Source organism: Staurois parvus, unplaced genomic scaffold, assembly GCF_062004578.1.
Source record: "Staurois parvus isolate SC_StPar_1 unplaced genomic scaffold, SC_StPar_1.0 ptg000196l, whole genome shotgun sequence".
NCBI classification, from domain to species: Eukaryota; Metazoa; Chordata; class Amphibia; order Anura; family Ranidae; genus Staurois; species Staurois parvus.
Window position 1 is genome coordinate 1,101,519 of NW_028317992.1, and position 21,002 is coordinate 1,122,520.

The window sequence follows — 21,002 nt, forward strand, 5'->3', positions numbered from 1 at the left end:
GACCCTCTCTCTTCTTTCCTTTTTCTTCCTTGCTCCTGCCGCTATCAAGATTCCTCTTATGAATACCTTATGGCTTTCCCAGACTGTGGCTATCGATACTTCCTCTGATTCGTTCTCCTTAAAGTATACCTTAATCTCTTTCTCGATTTTCTGAACTACCTCCTCATCCAGAAGAAGAACCTCATTTAACCTCCACCCTAATCCTCCAGTCCACCTTCTTCCCCATTCCATTTTCATTACGACCGGAGCATGATCCGAGAACGTCCTTGTCTCTATGTCAATTTTAACCAGGTGATCTATAAGTTGATGGTCTATTAAGATGTAATCTAATCTCGAATATATCTCATGTGCATTAGAGAAGAAGGTATAGTCTCTGTCTTTCATATGCGTTATTCTCCAGGTGTCCACTAGTTGACATTCATGCATCACTTTCTTCAAAACTCTCAGAGACCTACTCCCCTCTCTCTGCACAGAAGAGGTATTATCCCTTTGTGGGTCCATACAGAAATTTAGGTCTCCAGCTACTATCAAACGCCCTTTTTTGAATTCCATTAATTTTTTCAACAGACCCTTCATATATATCTCCGGGTTTCTATTAGGGCAGTATATATTGGCTAAAGTACACTCTATCCCCTGAAGTCTACCTTTTAGGAATAAAAACCTCCCCTCCGGGTCGGTTCTTCTATCCTGCAGCTCAAATCTCATATTCTTTGCCAAACCTATTGCAACCCCTTTTGCTCTTTTTATTGGAGAATCTGCATAGTACCATATTGGGTAGTATTTGGATTTTAATTTCACGTTTGCCTCTATCTCAAAATGCGTCTCCTGTAAAAATACCACTGACGTCGCCCTATGATGTAACTCATTAAACAACCTAAATCTCTTCCCTGGACAACTCAGCCCATTCACATTATAAGTTATAAACTGTATTTCTTCCATCTTTCCCTATTAACTCCATCTCTCTTCTAGATTGCCTCTTCCTCTTTGTCCCTTCTGTCATGCAGAGTATTAACCCAATACCTCCTCCCCTCCCTCCCACCCAGCTCCCGTCCCACCCAACTCCCCTCCCCTCCCCCCTCCCACCCATTTTCCCATCCCACCCCCCTTCCTCCCCCTCCCCTCTTTTTAGGCCTGTTGATTGCCTACCAATCATTTGTGGTAATACTATCCACTTTTGATTTAATCTATAGGGGAAAAACTCCAGCCCTGGACAGCATTCCGCCCCTTCCCCCCCTCCCCCTTAACCCCTAAATCCTACCAAAATATCTCAATAACAGTGGTTTGAGGGCGGAAGGGACAAGGCGGAGAGAGAGAGAGAGAGAAAAAAAAAAAAAAAAAAAAAAAAAAAAAACACTATCTCTCTCCCTCTCCCCCTCCCCCCCTCCGCCCCCCCCCACCAACCAGTTGCCAGTCCTCTTTTCTTTTCGTTCTAATTTCCCAGTGTTCTTCTTCCCAGCCAGGAATCTCCATTCTTTGTAGATTGAGTCTGTCGCAAAAATTTTTCAAATCTTCTGGGAACCTAAGATATGCTGTATTTCCATTTCTCCATCCTATTAGGCACTCAGGGGTCCCCCATCTATATTGCACCTTTTGTTCTTTCAATCTTTCCAATAGAGGTCTAAGGGTTCTCCTTCTCCATAAAGTCTCTGGTGACAAGTCCGCATATATCTGTAAGTCCTTTCCTTCATACATAATTACTGCTTTTCCCTTTATCCTCTTCCAAATTTTATCTTTATCTAGGAATTCACAAAATTTGACAAGTATATCTCGTGGCCTATCTTTTCCCGAATTTCCTTGGATTTTTCCTTGTCTAGAGATTCCTTCTATTTTAGTTTTTTCCATATTAGTACTGTCCATTATGGAATTTAATATTTTACAGACCATCTCTTGCAAATTTTCTCCTTTAGAATTCTCTGGGACTCCACGTATCCTAATATTTCTCCTCCTATTCCTATTTTCTTGTATCTCAGCCTTATAAAACAATTTTTCTTGTGCTTTCCTCATATTAATTATTTCTTTTTCCAATTCGGCAATAGTTTGGGACTGGTTTTTGACTTTTTCCTCCGTTTCTTCCACTCTCACCAAAAGGTGACCCAAATCATTTCGAATATTTACAATTTCTTGTTTTATTGTTTTCTCCAGATCTTTGAACATTTCTGCCATTTCTTTTTTGTTTGGTATTTGTAGCTCTGTCTCCATCTCTGTATTAGCAGATATTTGTTGGCTGCTAATGTCAAGGCCTAGTGATAGTCTAGGGCTACTTTCCAGGCTTAGATCTACTTCACCTTTTCCACTTTTGCCCTGAGTCCTTTCTGGGGTTATATTTCCCTGGGAAGTGTATTTTTTAATAGTGCCAGTCTGAGTCCCTTTTAGCCCACTTCCTTTTGTACTTTTATTTTTCATTCTTCTATTGCTCTTATTCTTCTTTATTGGCTCGGGGGTTAAGGAGAGATAACTATTAATATATACGTCACTACTTATCCACTCATTTGATTTTCCAGCTTTTTATTCGTTTTTCCTCTTCTCCTTTTCACTATTTTATATTTCCCACTCAAGGGGCTCCCCTCTCTTCTCTCACACACTGCCTCTCCCAACAGCCCACAGGAAGCACATAATTTTGTTGAGACTCGGTCAGAGTCACTCACCCTGCTCGTGTCTCTCTTCTTCTCGGGGCCCAACCAGCATTCCTCTCTGTCCTTCAGCTGGGCAGTGTGATCATTTTAGGGGTTCCTCCAAAAAGAATCCTCCTCCTTTCTCTCTCCAATCCCCCGTGTCTCTCCTCCTTCAGAAGCAGGACTCAGAGCAATGGGCCAACCAGCAGGGCCCCAAACAATGGACCGACCAGCACAGCCCCCAGCAGTCCAGCAACGGTCAAGATCCCAGCCAACAAGCCGGCAGACAGAGCTCCAGGTAGAAACCGGCTGACAGGATTCTGAGCACTGGGCTAGGATGCAGAGCTCCGAGCAGTGAGCCTATTAGCAGGGCACCAGACTATCGGCGCTATAACAGGGGACCAGGTATTGGGTCTGCAGCCGTGCACCAAGGGGTAGATCCACAAGCCGATCAGCTCCTCTCTCTCTGCACCAAACACCGGCCGGCTTCCTGGTTTCCCAGTGGTGCTTAGCGGCCGGTCACGTGTCTGCACCGCTCCACCTTGTCTCCCCGCTGCCCGACACACCTTCACCCCGAGCACCGGAGCCGGATCCCTTCTCACAACTCAGCTCTCCCGCAGGGTTCCTCCATCCATCCAAGGGGGACCACCGCACCGCAGCTCCACATCACAGGTAGGGGTTTGGGGAGGTGGGTGAAGGAGCTTGCCCGAGAGCTCCTACATCGGGCTCTCGTCAGCCGCCAGGGTTAGGCTCCACCCCCCGGATGCCGGGAGTTGCAGCCCAGGATCTGGGGGTTCTGGTAGATCACAAGCTTAATAATGGCATGCAATGCCAAGCTGCGGTTTCTAAAGCGAGCAAAATCCTCTCTTGTATTAAAAGAGGTATAGACTCCAGAGAGAGAGATATCATATTACCCCGGTACAAATCATTAGTAAGACCTCATCTGGAATATGCAGTTCAGTTTTGGGCACCAATTCACAAAAAGAACATTGGGGAACTGGAGAAAGTACAGAGAAGGGCAACCAAACTGATAAGAGGCATGGAGAAGCTCAGCTATGAGGAAGGATGAGAGGAACTGAATTTATTCTCTCTTGAGAAGAGGAGATTAAGGGGGGATATGATCTCCATGTATAATACATAAGGGGGGATATGATCTCCATGTATAATACATAAGGGGGATATGATCACCATGTATAATACATAAGGGGGGATATGATCTCCATGTATAATACATAAGGGGGATATGATCTCCATGTATAATACATAAGGGGGGATATGATCTCCATGTATAATACATAAGGGGGATATGATCTCCATGTATAATACATAAGGGGGGATATGATCTCCATGTATAATACATAAGGGGGATATGATCTCCATGTATAATACATAAGGGGGGATATGATCACCATGTATAATACATAAGGGGGGATATGATCTCCATGTATAATACATAAGGGGGATATGATCTCCATGTATAATACATAAGGGGGGGATATGATCTCCATGTATAATACATAAGGGGGGATATGATCTCCATGTATAATACATAAGGGGGGATATGATCTCCATGTATAATACATAAGGGGGGATATGATCACCATGTATAATACATAAGGGGGGATATAATCAACATGTATAAATACATCAATGGTTCATATAGTGAACTCGATGTAAAAGCTATTCACCCTGAGGTCACCACAGAGGACAAGGGGGCACTCTTTACTTCTGGAGAAAAAGAAATGTAATTTCTAAACACGGAAAGGTTTCTTGGAAAGACAGAATATAACTGGATACTAACATTTATAGGTAAAGTTGATCCAGGGAATATCCGATTGCCTCTCGGGGGATCATGAAGGATTTTTTTTCCCAGCAGGAGCAAATTGGATCATGCTTTGCTGGTGTTTTTTTTTGCCTTCCTCTGGATCAACTGTGGGTATAGGTAGTGGTAGAGTATGCAGGCAGTTCCTGGAGGATGAAGGAATTGATACCATTGAATGGCCCACATACTCCCCTGACCTAAATCCAATAGAACACCTCTGGGATATCATGTTTCAGTCCATCCAATGCTCCAGGTTGCACCTCACACTGTCCAGGAGCTGAATGATGCCCTAGTCCAGATCTGGGAGGAAATACCCCAGGACACCATCCGTTGTCTCATTAAGAGCATGCGCCAACATTGTCAGACATGCTTACAAATGACTGAGGACCATTTTGAGTTGCTGCAAATAAATTTCAGCAAAATAGACTAGCCTGCTGCATAATTTTTTCCCTTTGATTTTCGGGATGTCTTTGAATTCAGTCCTCTGTAAATTGATCATTTTCATTTCCATCAAACGATGGGGCACCCTTACATTCCTCACATCCAGCATGATATTTTTCCCCATTGAGATCTGTTGTGTTTTCAAAGTGTTCCTTTAATTTTTTTGAGCAGTGTATATACTATATTTCCAAAAGTATTGGGACATCCCTCCAAATCATTGGATTCAGGTGTTCCAATCACCAACATGGCCACAGGTTTATAAAATCATCACCTAGGCATGCAGACTGCTTCTACAAACATTTGTGAAAGAATGGGTCGCTCTCAGGAGCTCAGTGAATTCAAACGTGGTACCGTGATAGGTTGTCACCTGTGCAATAAGTCCATCCGTGACATTTCCTTGCTACTAAATATTCCACGCTCAACTGTTAGTGGGATTATAACCAAGTAGGAGCAACTGAGAACAACAGCAACTCAGCCATGAAGTGGTAGCCACGTAAAATGACAGAGTGGGGTCAGTGCATGCTGAAGCACACAGTGCGCAGAAGTCGCCAACTGTCTGCAGAGTCAATAGCTAAAGACCTCCAAACTTCATGTGGCCTTCAGATTAGCACAACAACAGTGCGTAGAGAGCTTCATGGAATGGGTTTCCATGGCCGAGCAGCTTCATCCAAGCCTTACATCACCAAGTGCAATGCAAAGCGTCAGAAGCAGTGGTGTAAAGCATGCCATCACTGGACTCTAGAGCAGCGAAGACGTGTTCTCTGGAGTAACAAATCACTCTTCTTTGGCAATCCGATGGCTGTGTCTTGGTTTGGCAGTTGCCAGGAGAATGGTACTTGCCTGACTGCATTGTGCAGTGTAAAGTTTGGTGGAGGAGGGATTATGGCGTGGGGTTGTTTTTCCCAACTTTGTTGGAACAGTTTGGGGATGGCCCCTTCTTGTTCCAGCACGAGTGCACACCAGTACACAAAGCAAGGTCCATAAAGACATGGATGAGCGTGTTCGTGGTAGAGGAACTTGACTGACCTCAACCTGATAAAACACCTTTGGCATGAATTAGAGCAGAGACTGCGAGCCAGGCCTTCTCATCCGACATCAGCGCCTGCATCACAAATGCGCTGTTCATATTCATATTGTGCTCCTTCAAAACAACCACGCCGTCTTTTTCCAGAGGAGCCTGTATATCTCTTAATGTTAGCTGTGGGTTTTTCTTTGTATCCTTTTCCTTTTTTTTCTGGCAGTTGTGAATCTAATTGTTCTTGGTCTACTTGACCTTGGCTCGATATAAAGAGATCCCCAAATCTTCCACTTCTTAATAAGTAATTGAACCGTACTGACTGGCATATTGTAGGCTTTGGATATCTTTTTATATCCTTTTCCATCTTTATGTAAGTTCTATTACCTTGTTACACATGTCTTTTGACAGTTCTTTTCTTTTCTTTCCCCATGGCTCAGTATCTAGCCTGCTCAGTGCATTCATGTGAGAGCTAACAAACACATTGACTGTTTACATACAGACACTAATTGCAATTTAAAAAGCCACTGATGTGGAAAATTAACCTTTAATTGCCATTTTAACCTGTGAGTGTTGCCTTGTGTGTCTGTACCAAGGCCAAACATTCCAGGGGATGGAAGCTTTTGATCCGGGCCATTTGGGTGATTTCTGTTATCATTATGATTTAAAAAGGAGCCAAACAACTATGCGATAATAAATGGCTTCATACTATCACTATCCTTAAATAAAAGACAATTTTTGGCATGATCAGTAATATTTTCAAAATCAATGCCAAAATTTTACCATTTCTTCCAGGGTATGCAAACTTTTGAGCCCAACTGTATAAGTACCTGTAGATAAATGTATGCTTTCAAAATGAAAAAATATTTTTGATGTCAATTCTACTTTAAAGCTGCAATCCAGGCACAAAAACATTCCTTTAAATGTATTCCTCATCAGCCACAAAGGATATCAATCAGTTTTGTGTGGGACAAATGCCTTTGCAAACCATGATATTACTTTATGAAAGTAGCAGTGACATCATCGCTATGCTGTATGTAACTTGTGCAAAGTGCAGAGCTGTGGAAGGGATCCAGTAGGCTCCACCCACTACAGTTTACCTGCAGAAAACTATAGAAGGGGGTGGAGACAAGACCGGTCACCCTGCACAAGGAGAGAGAGCAGCAATGACTGGTCTTTATTAAAGGAAGTTCCTGCACAGAGGAATATTTTCACACTGGATTACTGCTGAGATGGGGAAGAAATACACAAAGTGCACCAAGATTCAAGAATACACATGACAAATATGTATAGATAATATTTGTTCAATTTTAAATATTGAGAAAAAGCCAACAGCATCTCAAGCTACAGTATGTAATATGGAAGATCAAGCTTGTAAACTTGTAAGTCACAACAAAAATTATTAACTGAAGAAAAAAAACAGCAATACATTTTCAAAAATAAACATACTCTCAACTTTCCCTTTAAAAAGCAACTTGGCAATGGCAGTTCTCCAATTCCTATCTTGACGGGTTTGCTTTAATTTTGCGTTTTTCTTTCCCTTGCCAATGTATATTTTCGCCTGATGGTCTTGGGAAAGAACCTCAGAAATCTGCAGACTGAAAGGGGAAAAAAAAAGGAAAATTGGTGTGGAAGCAAAATATTTGCTCTAATGTCAGTTGCAAGTGAAGGTTCATTTTGTCAGTGATGTCAGATTTGCATAAACAGGAGCACATGGTGTGCCTGTGGCCAGGGCCGGTACCCCGTGAATGGAAGCACTGTGGGCAGAAATCAAATCATTGTCACTTTGCAAAGCATGCCTTATGAGAAAATTACTTGTGACATGAAAAATGATTTCATGATCTCACCTTAAAGGAATCCAGATTTTCGATACATAGTCAGAGACAGTGCGAGATAGTTCTCAGAAGTCAACGAATGCCGACGCTGAAGGGAATGGAAAGGACTACATAAAAAAAAGAAAACAAAATGAAAGTTTCATTACTGTTTTACTTAATCAAGCCACGTTTTCTACAAACATAACAAAAGATCACTTTCACATTAAGATAAGATGTACTGGCTATGGTTACTATACAAATAAATCCACATTTAATAAACTGCCCTCGCCTCCAGTTTACAAATTCAATAAATAATTCTGAACAGTCACTTTCCAAACAGTTTAGTTTAGTATATTTTACATCTAAACCCAGAATATAGGCAATGAAATCCCCCATATGTATTCATTAACAGATCCTTAAATCCTAACTCAGACTATTTTTTTTTAAGTGTGTGTAAGCCCTAACAATTGAAGTTCATTGTATTTCATTTATTTCTAGCATACTCCTATTAATCTGAACAATCCTGAAGTTTATAAAGTAACTTAGGCAGCACAGTGGCTAAGTGGTTAGCACTTCCACCTAGCTGCACTTGTTGGTTCAAATCCCAACCACAGTGTGGTCTGCCTGGAGTTTGCATGTTCTCCCTGTGCCTGTGTGGGTTTTCTCCGGGTACTCCGGTTTCTTTCCACACCCTAGAGACATGCTGGTAAGTTAAATGGCTCCTGTCTTATTTGGCCCTAGTATGCTCTTTGAGGGTTAGGAACTGATGTGAATGTACAAGATATGTAAAGTGCTGTGTAAATTGATGGCACTACATATAAGTACCTATAATAAATAAAATAACTTTGGGAAGATCCCCACACATTTATATTCTTGAATTCTGTGACATGTATTTACTATGCCCTGTGAGAAGGCAGGACTTTTTTTCTCAAAGAATAGGTGCAGGTACTCCCCCCATTCTAAGTCACCCCTTGTCCCTCCCTACCTACCTCCGAGCAATGTCCCTTGGTTCCACTCCATACTCACCTCGGAGCAATGTCCCTTGGTTCCATCTCCAGCAGTGTCCCTTGGTTCCACCCCCTACCCACCTCCAGCACTATCCCTCCCTTTGTTCCACCTCCAGCAGTGTCCCTTGGTTCCACCCCCTACCCACCTCCAGCAGTGTCCCTTGGTTTCACCCCCTACCCACCTCCAGCAGTGTCCCTTGGTTCCACCCTCTACCCACCTCCGAGCAATATCCCTTGGTTCCACCCCCTACCCACCTCCAGCAGTGTCCCTTGGTTCCACCCCCTACCCACCTCCGAGCAATGTTTCTTGGTTCCACCCCCTACTCACCTCCAGCAGTGTCCCTTGGTTCCACCCCTTACCCACCTCCGAGCAATGTTCCTTGGTTCTACCCCCTACCCAACTCCAGCAGTGTCCTTTGGTTCCACCCCCTACCCACTGCAGAGCAATGTCCCTTGGTTCCACCACCTACCCACCTCCAGCAGTGTCCCTTGTTCCACCCCCTACCCACCTCTGAGCAGTGTCCCTTGTTCCACCCCCTACCCACCTCCCACTACTGTCCTTTTTAGAGAACACAGAACCAAGTATAATTTTCTGGTGCTACATAATTTGTATGGGATGTGTTAATGATAACAAGAAAAGCAGAAACATTGATCCCCTGCAGTCAACAACAATACCTCCCCCCAACAACAATAACTCCCCCCAACAACAATAACTCCCCCCTAGCAACAATAGATCCCCAAGCAGCAAGAGACCCTTCCAGCAGCAATAGATGCCCCAGCAACAGTAGACCCCTGCCAGCAAAAATAGATCTCCCAGCAAACAGCATCAATTGACGCTTCAGCAGTCAGCAACAACCGACCCCTTCCAGCAACAACTGACCCACCAGCAACAATAAAGCCCCCTGCAAGAACAGATCACCAGCAGTAGCAATAGACCTCAAGCAGCCAGCACCAATATACACCCCAGCACCCTTTGCCATCACATTCACTGCTGGAGATGTCAGAACTGCGTTCCTCTATGTTCCCAATGAAAAAAAAGCCCTACTGCTGTGTATCACACACTTCACAGAGCCTGCCTTCTGAACTACAGAGGTGCTGAAAGGAGGAGTTTCAGGAGGCGGAGTCAGTACAGGGATCACTGCATGCAGGCAGCAAGGTACCATGGGATTTGTACTCCTTAGAAATTGAAAGTAAATAGCTGAGGCAAAGCATGTAGAGAATCCAGAAGGTTGAGGAAAGAGACAAAAAAAAGCACACAAACCCCTCCAAATGACCCCCAAAATACATAGTAGAACCTTGCGTCTCTGTGCTGTTTTTTTAAAAACAAAGATGCCGGCAATGACATCTGACAAAGTAATTTACCGGCAACTTTGAACCGTTTTTCTTTGTAAACTCAATGTTGCCGCAACACTTCCTGGGGCATTTTTAATTTGACAGAATTGGCTTCTGTTGATTTCAACAGGGTTCAGTTTTGGCACCTGAAGTTTTTTAAAGTTCGCTAAACCCTGCTCAAACCAAACCCAGGGTGGTTTGGCTCATTTATATTTACAAGAAATAGCCCCTATGAAAGTCTTCCGCATGTAGGAACCCTTCACTATGGTGTTTTATGTCTCTACTCATATAGCATGTTGTTGCTAGGCTGTAACCAGCTTGAGCTGTTTTTTATGTTTTTTGGGGGGCTTTTCAGGTTTTTGCTAAAGCTGGCCATACACTGCTTAAATTTGAGGCAATTTCTGGATACCTGAAGTTTAGCTTTTTATTTAGGGTCCTACCCTGAATTCTCCAGTTCCACAGTTCCATCCTTTTTGGGAACTGGTGCGTAAAACTGAACTACATAACCAACATATAGGGGTAGGGTGGTGGTTGTTTGTCACGTCCTCCATGTTAATCTCCTTTTTGGGCACTAAGCAAGGGTCACATGAGAAGCCCACCCCAGGGTGGGTTCTTCTGGGGTATGCTAGGCACCTTGTATAGGGTCATTCTACTTCACACACATGGTGTACCATTACTCTGTGCTGTTTTCACCAATGCCCTGGGACAAGTCTCAGGTTGCCATCAGGGAATACTCAACCTCAAGGCAGGCCTCTACTCTTAGAGATGAATGTACACCAGATACATTTGCACAACTGTTCTCTAGTTAACTCTTGGGTTCCCATGTAAATGCACATCTTCCCACTATAGCTTGCCGTACCAAACACTGACCACAACCATCTGTCCAGCGTTTTCCGACTACCAGTCCTGATAGCAGCATGGAACCCTGCTGTGCACATAGTGTGGGCTCCATTGTGCTCTTGACTCTTGAACGTCTGTCACGGATGGGGACTTCTGCAATGCGTTTCCGTAGAAGTTGCTATGGAAGATGGAATGCGGCATAGGGAATACCTTCAAGATCTCCCTCGTGGCTAGAGGCAATTCCACCTATAACAGGCACATGTTGCGACTGGCTGCTTGCTGACTGTACCTTCATTGTTCATGAAAACCACATGTATAGCTTGCATCAAGATGACATTTACCATGTTAACTCTTCATACCCCATGTGACAGTGACCCAAGCTGTACGCTAAGTGTGTGATAGTGCCGGTTACTTGCATTACGCCCCTTTGAGCAACCAGACCAGGCCAAGACAATGTTTCCATACTTTACTGAATAAAATGCCAAGTGATACAAAGTTCAACAAAAGAACAGTTCCTTGTCCTAAATCACTAGTCCTAACTACAGGCTTAAGTGCTACCCTGGCATACCTGCAAAGGTCGAGTCCATGTAATTACAGCATCCATCAGAGGCATTCTCCAGTAGCTGGTGTATTCGGGGTGAACCCCTAGTGTTGATGTCTTTACATCTTGGTGGCAGGATGTAACACCTTTGTTTTCCTCCCGGGTGCAGCTCTCCTCGGGGAACCAGGAAAACGTCACGCCGTGGAAACAACACTAAGAAAGGCTAGGCAATGACCCTTGCTCCGACTGACCTACCAACCACAGGACAAGACCCACTGTCCCTTTTTATATCCACAGGTACAGTAGATCCCAACAAAAGCCAAAGAAACGAGAAAAACATTAACCCCTACCCTCCCTTCTGGGGCAGCACCTATCTAGCTAATTTCAACCTGCCTACAAACATTTTATACGGGGGTGAGATCCTGTCTCTTTTTCTTGAGTCTTCTAATACAAGGAAGTACTTTTCTTTTTCTTGAAGCTGCAGTTGCCATTGCAGGCTTTTATTATCCGAGGACTCTCAGATCCTTCTCCGACATTAACCCAGTTGTCCCCCTAGAATATCAGTTTCATTTAAACATATCATTGTAGAATGGAAGTGCAGCTTAGTCCCCACTGGTCTCCCACCCTACTACAGACTTCAAATCTTCATCCCCTGGAGGTTCTGTTATGGATCCTGTCAAAACTTTCCTGTTGAATACTTTGGCAAGAAACCAACCAGCAATGACATCCCTTGTTGGAAGCACATTGATCTCATTACAGGTTTTTGTTGTGGAAAATGCTATTTAGTAAACACTGCATAGCTCTGGTCACATTGCACAGTGTAACTGTCAGGCCCTTTATATTCTCCAAAGTCAAATTAAATATTCAGTAATTAGTTAGCAGTTGAACATGGCACAGAGAGTCAAAGGGCTTTTTAGCAATTTGTTTCTCCAAGGTGGGCTGAAAAATACATGATCTCATGTTTGTTGCAGAAGTCCAGGGAGAATACATCTCACTTCTGATATTTTTCCTCCCAGCACTGCCAGCAACATCTCATCTTTTCCTGTTCTACTGGACAGATTCTGGTCCGTCCGATGGCAGTTAGTCCACTTTGGGAAATAGTGACATCAGTTTGGAGCTAATATGTTCTGGAGGTCTTTGTAAGCAATCACAGAAAGACTAGAATATTATTCTGTAGCTTGGTATCCAGGATGTATTGTGAAGTGATGAAGGCAACTGACGATACACGTAGACAAGGCAAAATCTAAAATATAAATATTCTTACTGTGGACATCATTTTTTTTTTTGTTTGAGTTAAATTCATGCCCCAAAACAGGTCACTCTTCTCTTGATAAACTCTACATTATTGCGAGGTTCCTACTGCTATCCTATAGTCCAGGAGTCTCTAAACTTCAGCCCAAGGGCCACAGCCAGCCTGGTACTAGATTTCATCTGCTGAAGCAACTCTGTGTTCTAATGTGAAGATGGGGCTCTGATGTGAAAGGGGCTTGTGATGTGAAAGGGGAACTTGTACTCTAGTGTGTAAGGGGGACACAGATGGGAGAGAAGGACTCTGATGTGAAATGGGGCTTCTGATTTGAAAGAGAGATTTGACATGAAAAAGGTTAGTTGTAATGTGATGGGGAGGGGGCTTTTGATATGTAAGGAGGCACTTCTGATGCAAAAGAGGGATTGATTTTTGTGAGAAATGTGTCCATCATACTGAAAAGATTGGAGACACTTGTTATAGTTGATAAGGTTTGGGAATTGAGTTACAAATTTAGCACTACCCCCTTAGGAGTTTCTGAAGATTTGGGTCCCCCTATAGTCCTGCACGGTCAGGCAACATGCATCTTCCACAGACTTGCATTCTGGAGACAGTAAACAGTCCATGAGCTTGGTTTTTAAGTTTTATTAAGAGTGGATACCCAAGGAACAGTAAACTGGGGGCAATTTCCCGGCAACTATGTACACGTCCAAAATAGGAAATTCTCTTCTAGGAGAGCTCTCCAGCCTCTCCTGGTCTACCACCCCAGATAAATCCTCTTCTTTACCCAGCTGTCTGGAGGAATCCTTGGGCAAGGGGATACAAAAGTGCCACTTGAAATGTAACAGTCCCGAGTGTAGAGCTAGTCAGGTTTCCCACCAGAATGTTTTTTCCCCTTAACTGGTCCAAGGGGTGTAGGCAGGGGCTGACTGACAACTCATGGGGCCCCAGGGAAATAGAGGATCATGGGGCCCCTGTGTCCTTGCCCAAACTCAAAAAAGCCTATGAAAAATGTACCAGGGGCATCTCATGGGGCCCCCTACTGACCCTGGGCCCTCGGGCAGTGCCCGAGTTTCCAAATGGTCAGTCCGCCCCTGGGTGTAGGATTACTCACTCAGTCCCTGCCTGAGAGCTGTCTGGGTTGGTAGCTGCCTTCAGGCCTTCTGCTGGGCTGGCTCCTTCCCTGGCTCCACAGGTGGTTCTCACTCCGCGGACCGATGAGGTTCATTGATTCTCCTTTCCAAGTCCCAGCCTGTAGGTATGCCCCTTCCCACTGGGCACCCTTCCAGGCTCCTGCATCTCAGCCTTCCTCACATTTTCCACCAGAACTCTCCTGCTGCTGAGCATGATCAAAAAGTAGTAGCATTCCAGTTCCTAGACATGATAATTGTATTATTTTCTCAACTTAAGTGTCATTTCCTTGACTTTCACCCGGTGATCGTGCCAGTAACACACTTCCATTACTAGCTTGGCAACGCTTGCGTACTGTACCATATCTATCCAGGAGCAGTGTTGTCACCCTAGGACAGGAAGTGTGTTCAGGCTCCCTCCTTTTCCATCTCCATAACATAGGAAGTAAGTTTTGTGTAGTTCACAGAGTTAACCTGTGCAGATTTAATACGATTGCTTGAGATAACATTTCAGAGTACACAGGAAGATAGGCTTTCACACTATTTCTATCAAAATGAAGACATTTCTTTGCACTTATCAAACAGATATTACAAAAGCTTTCAACTGTATATCAGGGCTATTAGTACAGTTTCAGTGCTTTTTATCAGCACTGATCACTGTATTGGTGTCACTGGGGATGTCAGTGACACCAAGTCAGTTTCCCCCAGTGTCAGAATGCCCGCCGCAGTCCCGCTATAAGTCGCTGATTGCCGCCATTATTAGTAAAAATAAAAACATAAAAATCCCAGTATATATACTGCCATTTGTAAAAGCTATAACTTTCACGTAAACCAATTAATTTACATGTATTGGAATTTTTTTAGCAAAGACATGGAGCAGAATACATTTTGGCCTAAATTTATAATGAAATTTGATTTTTAAAATTTTTTTACTGAACATGTTTAACCATTTGCCACCCAGCCTATAGCCGTTTGGCGGCCGCAAAAATGCATTACCTTTCCGGGGTGTACGCCATTTGGCATCCTCCTGCACATGCGCAGTTCGCGCGGTTGCAGAGCTGCGCAGCGGCGCGATCTGTCACCGGCCGAATACCTCGGACACGGCCGATGACAGGTCTGAGTACCGCCTCCTGTACGGGTACCATGTGACCTGCTGTGACCAATCACAGCAGGTCACATGACAGTTGTATACAATGGATGGCTTCATTCATGCCATCCATTGTATACTAGTGTCTAGCTGTGAATGGTCACAGCAGGTCACATGCACATGTCATGTGATTAGCTGTGGCCAAATCACAGCTAAGCACAAAAAAAAAAACCTGAATGAATCGATGTCATTCAGGTAAATGCTTGCTTATAGCAAAGTAATTCTTTGCTATAAGCAAACAATGTAAAAAAAAAAAATACTGATCACTTCCCCAAAGTAGTACAATGTTACTATGGTAACATTGTACTACTTTGGTCATAGTAAAATATGATAAAAAAAATCTTAAAAAAAAAAAAATGTAATAAAAAATAATAAAAAAATAAAACAAAAATATATATATATTTTTTTTTTTCATACTGTCACCAGTCAGTGTCCCTGTTCACCACCATGCCAGTTATATGATGACGCTGTACTGCACTGGTGACAGTATGTAAAAAAAAAATAGTTAAAATTATTTTCTTTCATTTTTTCATTTTCCGAAAAATTATGACCAAAAAAATACAACTTCAAAAAACTCGCCATGCCTCTTATGAAGTACGTCGGACTGTCTACTTTACAAAAAGGGGTCATTTGGGGGATATCTGTACTATTCTGACATTCTTGTACCTCAAGAAATTAGATTGGCTGTCAGTACTTCAGGATTGATCAATATTCAGATGTATCCCATAGTTTGTGAACTCTATAACTTTCCTACAAACTAAATAACACATCCTAATTTGGGTTATTTTCACCAAAGACATGTAGCAGAATACATCTCGGCCTAAATTTATGAAGAACAATTATTTATTTGTAAACTTTTATAACAGAAACAAAGAAAAACGTGTTTTTTTTTCAAAATGTTTGGTCTTTTTTTGTTAAATTAGCAAAAAATAAAAACCCCAGCGGTGATTAAATACCACCAAAAGAAAGCTCTAGTTGTGTGAAGAAAATGATAACATTTTAGTTTGGGTACAATGTTGTATGACCGCGCAATTGTCATTCAAAGTGTGAGAGCGCTGAAACCTGAAAAATGGCCTGGGCAGGAAGGGTGTAAAATTGCCCGGTATTGAATTGGTTAATAGCAAAAAGTCAAAAATATTTTTTTTCTCAAAATTGTTGGTCTTTTTTTTTTTAAAGCTGAAAAAATAAAAAACGCAGAGGCGATAAAATTTGTGGGGAAAAAGGACGTAAATTTCATTTGGGTGCAGCGTTGCATGACTGCACAATTGTCAGTTAAAGTAACACAGCGCCATAACGCAAAAAAATGGCCTGGTCAGGAAGGGGGGTAAATCCTCTGGGGGGCAAGGGGTTAAAGCACTGTTACAAAGTGAAGGGAATTCTGAAAACATGACCTGTTGGAAGTTGGGAACCACTGGTGAATGATGCTTACCCCCTTGTCTACATAAGACTAAATTGTGCCTTACGAGGTGGCTGTGCAGCTGGATACAGTGTGACTTGGCTAGTAAATCATTGTTAATTAGGAGAAAAAAGATGGGAGATGCCCCCCCCCCTTTACCAGATGCCCTCCCTTGTCCGTTGCCTCCCAAAACCCTCTGCAGGACCCTCCAAAATGTAGGCAAGGTGCTTACATCATGTGACTCTCCTCTTCTTCCATCCAAGATGTATCTCACGCTGAGTCCATTCAGGAGAAACTCTTTGTTCAGAAACAGACAGAGCCTTTCAATTAGCGACAACACCAGAGGGTTCCGCAACAATCCAGACGACTTTAATGAAAAAAAGGGGGCTTAGAAGATGGAAAATGTGGCAAGTATTGGCTACCGATCTCCGTTTTCAGATCGACTTACATCTCTGAAACCTTCAACAAATGAGACCCATATGATTCAATTTTAAAATAACGAGCTCAGGGTAATGAAACACATACTGAGAAAGTTATGACACATCCGTGACTAATCCGAGTGAGAAGAAATTGTCTGTGTTATTCCCTGTGAAGGAAAGTGAGAAAGAGATAGTTCCAATAAACCCACCGTCCTTAACGTCAGTCCAATCCTAAATTAATCCTTAAACCACCAGCTAATATAGTTTTCTCGTAAGGTTCATAAATCTCCTTATTGGGCTCATTCATTCAACATCTGCATAGTGCTGCCTGTGTGTTCTTATCTTTGTTAGGTCTTTCTATGAATGATAAAATTGGCTTTAAGCAGGGGTGGACTGACCATTTGGAAACTCGGACACTGCCCGAGGGCCCAGGATCAGTAGGGGGCCCCATGACATGCCCCTGGTACCTTTTTCATAGGCTTTTTTGAGTTTGGGCAAGGACACAGGGGCCCCATGATCCTCTATTGCCCGGGGGCCCCATGAGTTGTCAGTCCGCCCCTGGCCTTAAGTGTGCAAAAAATATCAGTAGGTTCCATCTTTGGGAATTTGGAGCTGGTCTGTTCTGGCATGCGGAGAAATGGTCAATAATGCAGAGGACCCTGACACAGGAGGGGTGAGTATTAGTGAGTAAAATGGTTCTGGTCGGAAATGCTCAGTTTTACTCTGATATACAAAGGACCCCTTTACACAAATGGTAGCCCTTGATGCCCCTCTAAAAAGTCATCCGCCATGGACCATTTTTCAGGGCGGGACGATATGCCACCTCCTCGTCACATTTTAACCCTTTAAAGCCTGTAACACTGCTCTGCAACTTTGTGCATTGTATGCATTTGCAATTGCATCGAGGCCCCATTTACTTGAATTCATTGCATTCAGCAGCAGTACTGGCCACCTAATGCAAAAGGAGGTATACATTTTGCTACCCTGTCTGCCCTGCCTGGCAGGCTTGGTAGCCCTAAGGGAGTTGATAGAGGGGCCATAAACCACAATTCAAACACCTATTTTTACTGCCCATTTTTACAGCCCCATGGCTGCCTGTAAAACCACAGCTCAACTGCCTATTTATTTGTACTGTCCTTATATGCAGTTCAGTTTTGGGCACCAATTCACAAAAAGAACATTGGGGAACGTAGATGATAAGGTTAATAATGGCATGCAATGCCAAGCTGCGGGTTCTAAAGTGAGCAAAATCCTCTCTTGTATTAAAAGAGGTATAGACTCCAGAGAGAGAGATATCATATTACCCCGGTACAAATCATTAGTAAGACCTCATCTGGAATATGCAGTTCAGTTTTGGGCACCAATTCACAAAAAGAACATTGGGGAACTGGAGAAAGTACAGAGAAGGGCAACCAAACTGATAAAAGGCATGGAGGAGATCAGCTATGAGGAAAGATTAGAGGAACTGAATTTATTCTCTCTTGAGAAGAGGAGGTTAAGGGGGGGATATGATCACCATGTATAATACATAAGGGGGGGATTTGATCTCCATGTATAATACATAAGGGGGGATATGATCAACATGTATAATACATAAGGGGGGATATGATCACCATGTATAATATATAAGGGGGGATATGATCACCATGTATAATACATAAGGGAGGATATGATCTCCATGTATAATACATAAGGGGGGATATGATCACCATGTATAATACATAAGGGGGATATGATCTCCATGTATAATACATAAGGGGGGATATGATCACCATGTATAATACATAAGGGAGGATATGATCTCCATGTATAATACATAAGGGGGGATATGATCTCCATGTATAATACATAAGGGGGATATGATCTCCATGTATAATACATAAGGGAGGATATGATCTCCATGTATAATACATAAGGGGGATATGATCTCCATGTATAATACATAAGGGGGGATATGATCACCATGTATAATACATAAGGGGGGGATATGATCTCCATGTATAATACATAAGAGGGGGATATGATCACCATGTATAATACATAAGGGGGATATGATCTCCATGTATAATACATAAGGGGGGATATGATCTCCATGTATAATACATAAGGGGGGGATATGATCTCCATGTATAATACATAAGGGGGGATATGATCACCGTGTTTAATACATAAGGGGGATATGATCTCCATGTATAATACATAAGGGGGGATATGATCTCCATGTATAATACATAAGGGGGGGATATGATCTCCATGTATAATACATAAGGGGGAATATGATCTCCATGTATAATACATAAGGGAGAATATGATCTCCATGTATAATACATAAGGGGGGATATGATCTCCATGTATAATACATAAGGGGGGATATGATCACCATGTATAATACATAAGGAGGGATATGATCTCCATGTATAATACATAAGGGGGGGTATGATCTCCATGTATAATACATAAGGGGGGATATGATCTCCATGTATAAAACATAAGGGGGGATATGATCTCCATGTATAATACATAAGGGGGATATAATCTCCATGTATAATACATAAGGGGGATATAATCTTCATGTATAATACATAAGGGGGATATGATCTCCATGTATTATACATAAGGGGGGATATGATCTCCATGTATAATACATAAGGGGGGATATGATCTCTATGTATAATACATAAGGGGGGTATGATCTCCATGTATAATACATATGGGGGGATATGATCTCCATGTATAATACATAAGGGGGGATATGATCTCCATGTATAATACATAAGGGGGATATGATCTCCATGTATAATACATAAGGGGTGATATGATCTCCATGTATAATACATAAGGTGGGATATGATCTCCATGTATAATACATAAGGGGGGATATGATCTGCATGTATAATACATAAGGGGGATATGATCTCCATGTATAATACATAAGGGGGGATATGATCTCCATGTATAATACATAAGGGGGGATATGATCACCATGTATAATACATAAGGGGGATATGATCTCCATGCATAAATACATAAGGGGGGATGTGATCTCCATGTATAATACATAAGGGGGGGGATATGATCTCCATGTATAATACATAAGGGGGGGATATGATCTCCATGTATAAATACATCAGTGGTTCATATAGTGAACTCGGTGTAGAGTTATTTACCCCGAGGTCATTACAGAGGACAAGGGGGCACTCTTTACATCTGGAGGAAAAAATATATAATCTCGAAACTAGGAAAGGTTTCTTCACAGTGAGAGCTGTGAAAATGTGGAATAGACTCCCTCAAGAGTTGGTTCTGGCCAGCTCAGTGGATTGCTTCAAAAAAGTCCTGGATTCTTTCTTAGATACACAGAATATAACTGGATATAACATTTATAGGTAACATTGATCCAGGGAATATCCGATTGCCTCTCGGGGGATCAGGAAGGAATTTTTTTCCCAGCAGGAGCAAATTAGATCATGCTTTGCTGGATTTTTTGCCTTCCTCTGGATCAACTGTGGGTGTAGGATTATAATGTTTTTTTTTTAATGGTTGAACTGGATGGACTTATGTCTTTTTTCTGCCAGACTAACTATGTAACTATGCCCTGCAGCTGTCTGTAAAACCACAGCTCAACCGCCCATTTTTACTGTCAATCAGCTGCCTGTAAAACCATGGCTCAGCTGCCTATTTTTACTGCCATGGTGCGTCCTGTAAAACCAAGGCTCATTCACCTATTTTTACTGCCCCCATGGCTGCCTTTAAGACCACGCCTCTTTTCATTGCCCTGTGGCTGCCTGTATGAATGAGCACTTTAGATTGTAAGCTCCATAAGAAAGGCCCTCATATTCCTTCTGTACTGAAATGTATTGTAATTGTACCGTCTCCTGTTATATTGTAAAGTGCTGCGCAAACTGTTGGCGCTATATAAATCCTGTATAATAATAATAACTTCTGAAGTTAATTTTTCTAAGTGAAAGAGGTGAAAAAAGCAAAAATTATCTTTACAAACAAAACCCAATCATCTGCAATGAAAAACAAAAAAAGGTATATTTACATGCACGTGATTGGATGATTGAAGGCAATACAACTGCACCCTATTCACTAACTTAAGTGAAAATTCACATTTGTGAGATGTAGCTTGCCCTTGAAATTTAAATTTTAAAGTGTACATGCTGTGTTGATTTTATAAATCAACACTTTAAAGCGTAATTTCACCCTCCTTCTCCCACATTTCTTTTAACCCCTGCTTACC

General features: G+C 42.5%; 1 long non-coding RNA gene across 1 annotated transcript; it reads right to left on the reverse strand.

The window, feature by feature from the left end:
- Positions 1-7,287: 7,287 nt before the first annotated feature.
- On the reverse strand, positions 7,288-16,756 carry LOC149461611 (uncharacterized). The gene is made up of 3 exons (XR_016312814.1): positions 16,576-16,756; positions 7,738-7,832; positions 7,288-7,488 (listed from the first exon to the last, which is right to left on the reverse strand). It is a non-coding gene; the product is annotated as an uncharacterized LOC149461611 (long non-coding RNA).
- Positions 16,757-21,002: the final 4,246 nt, after the last annotated feature.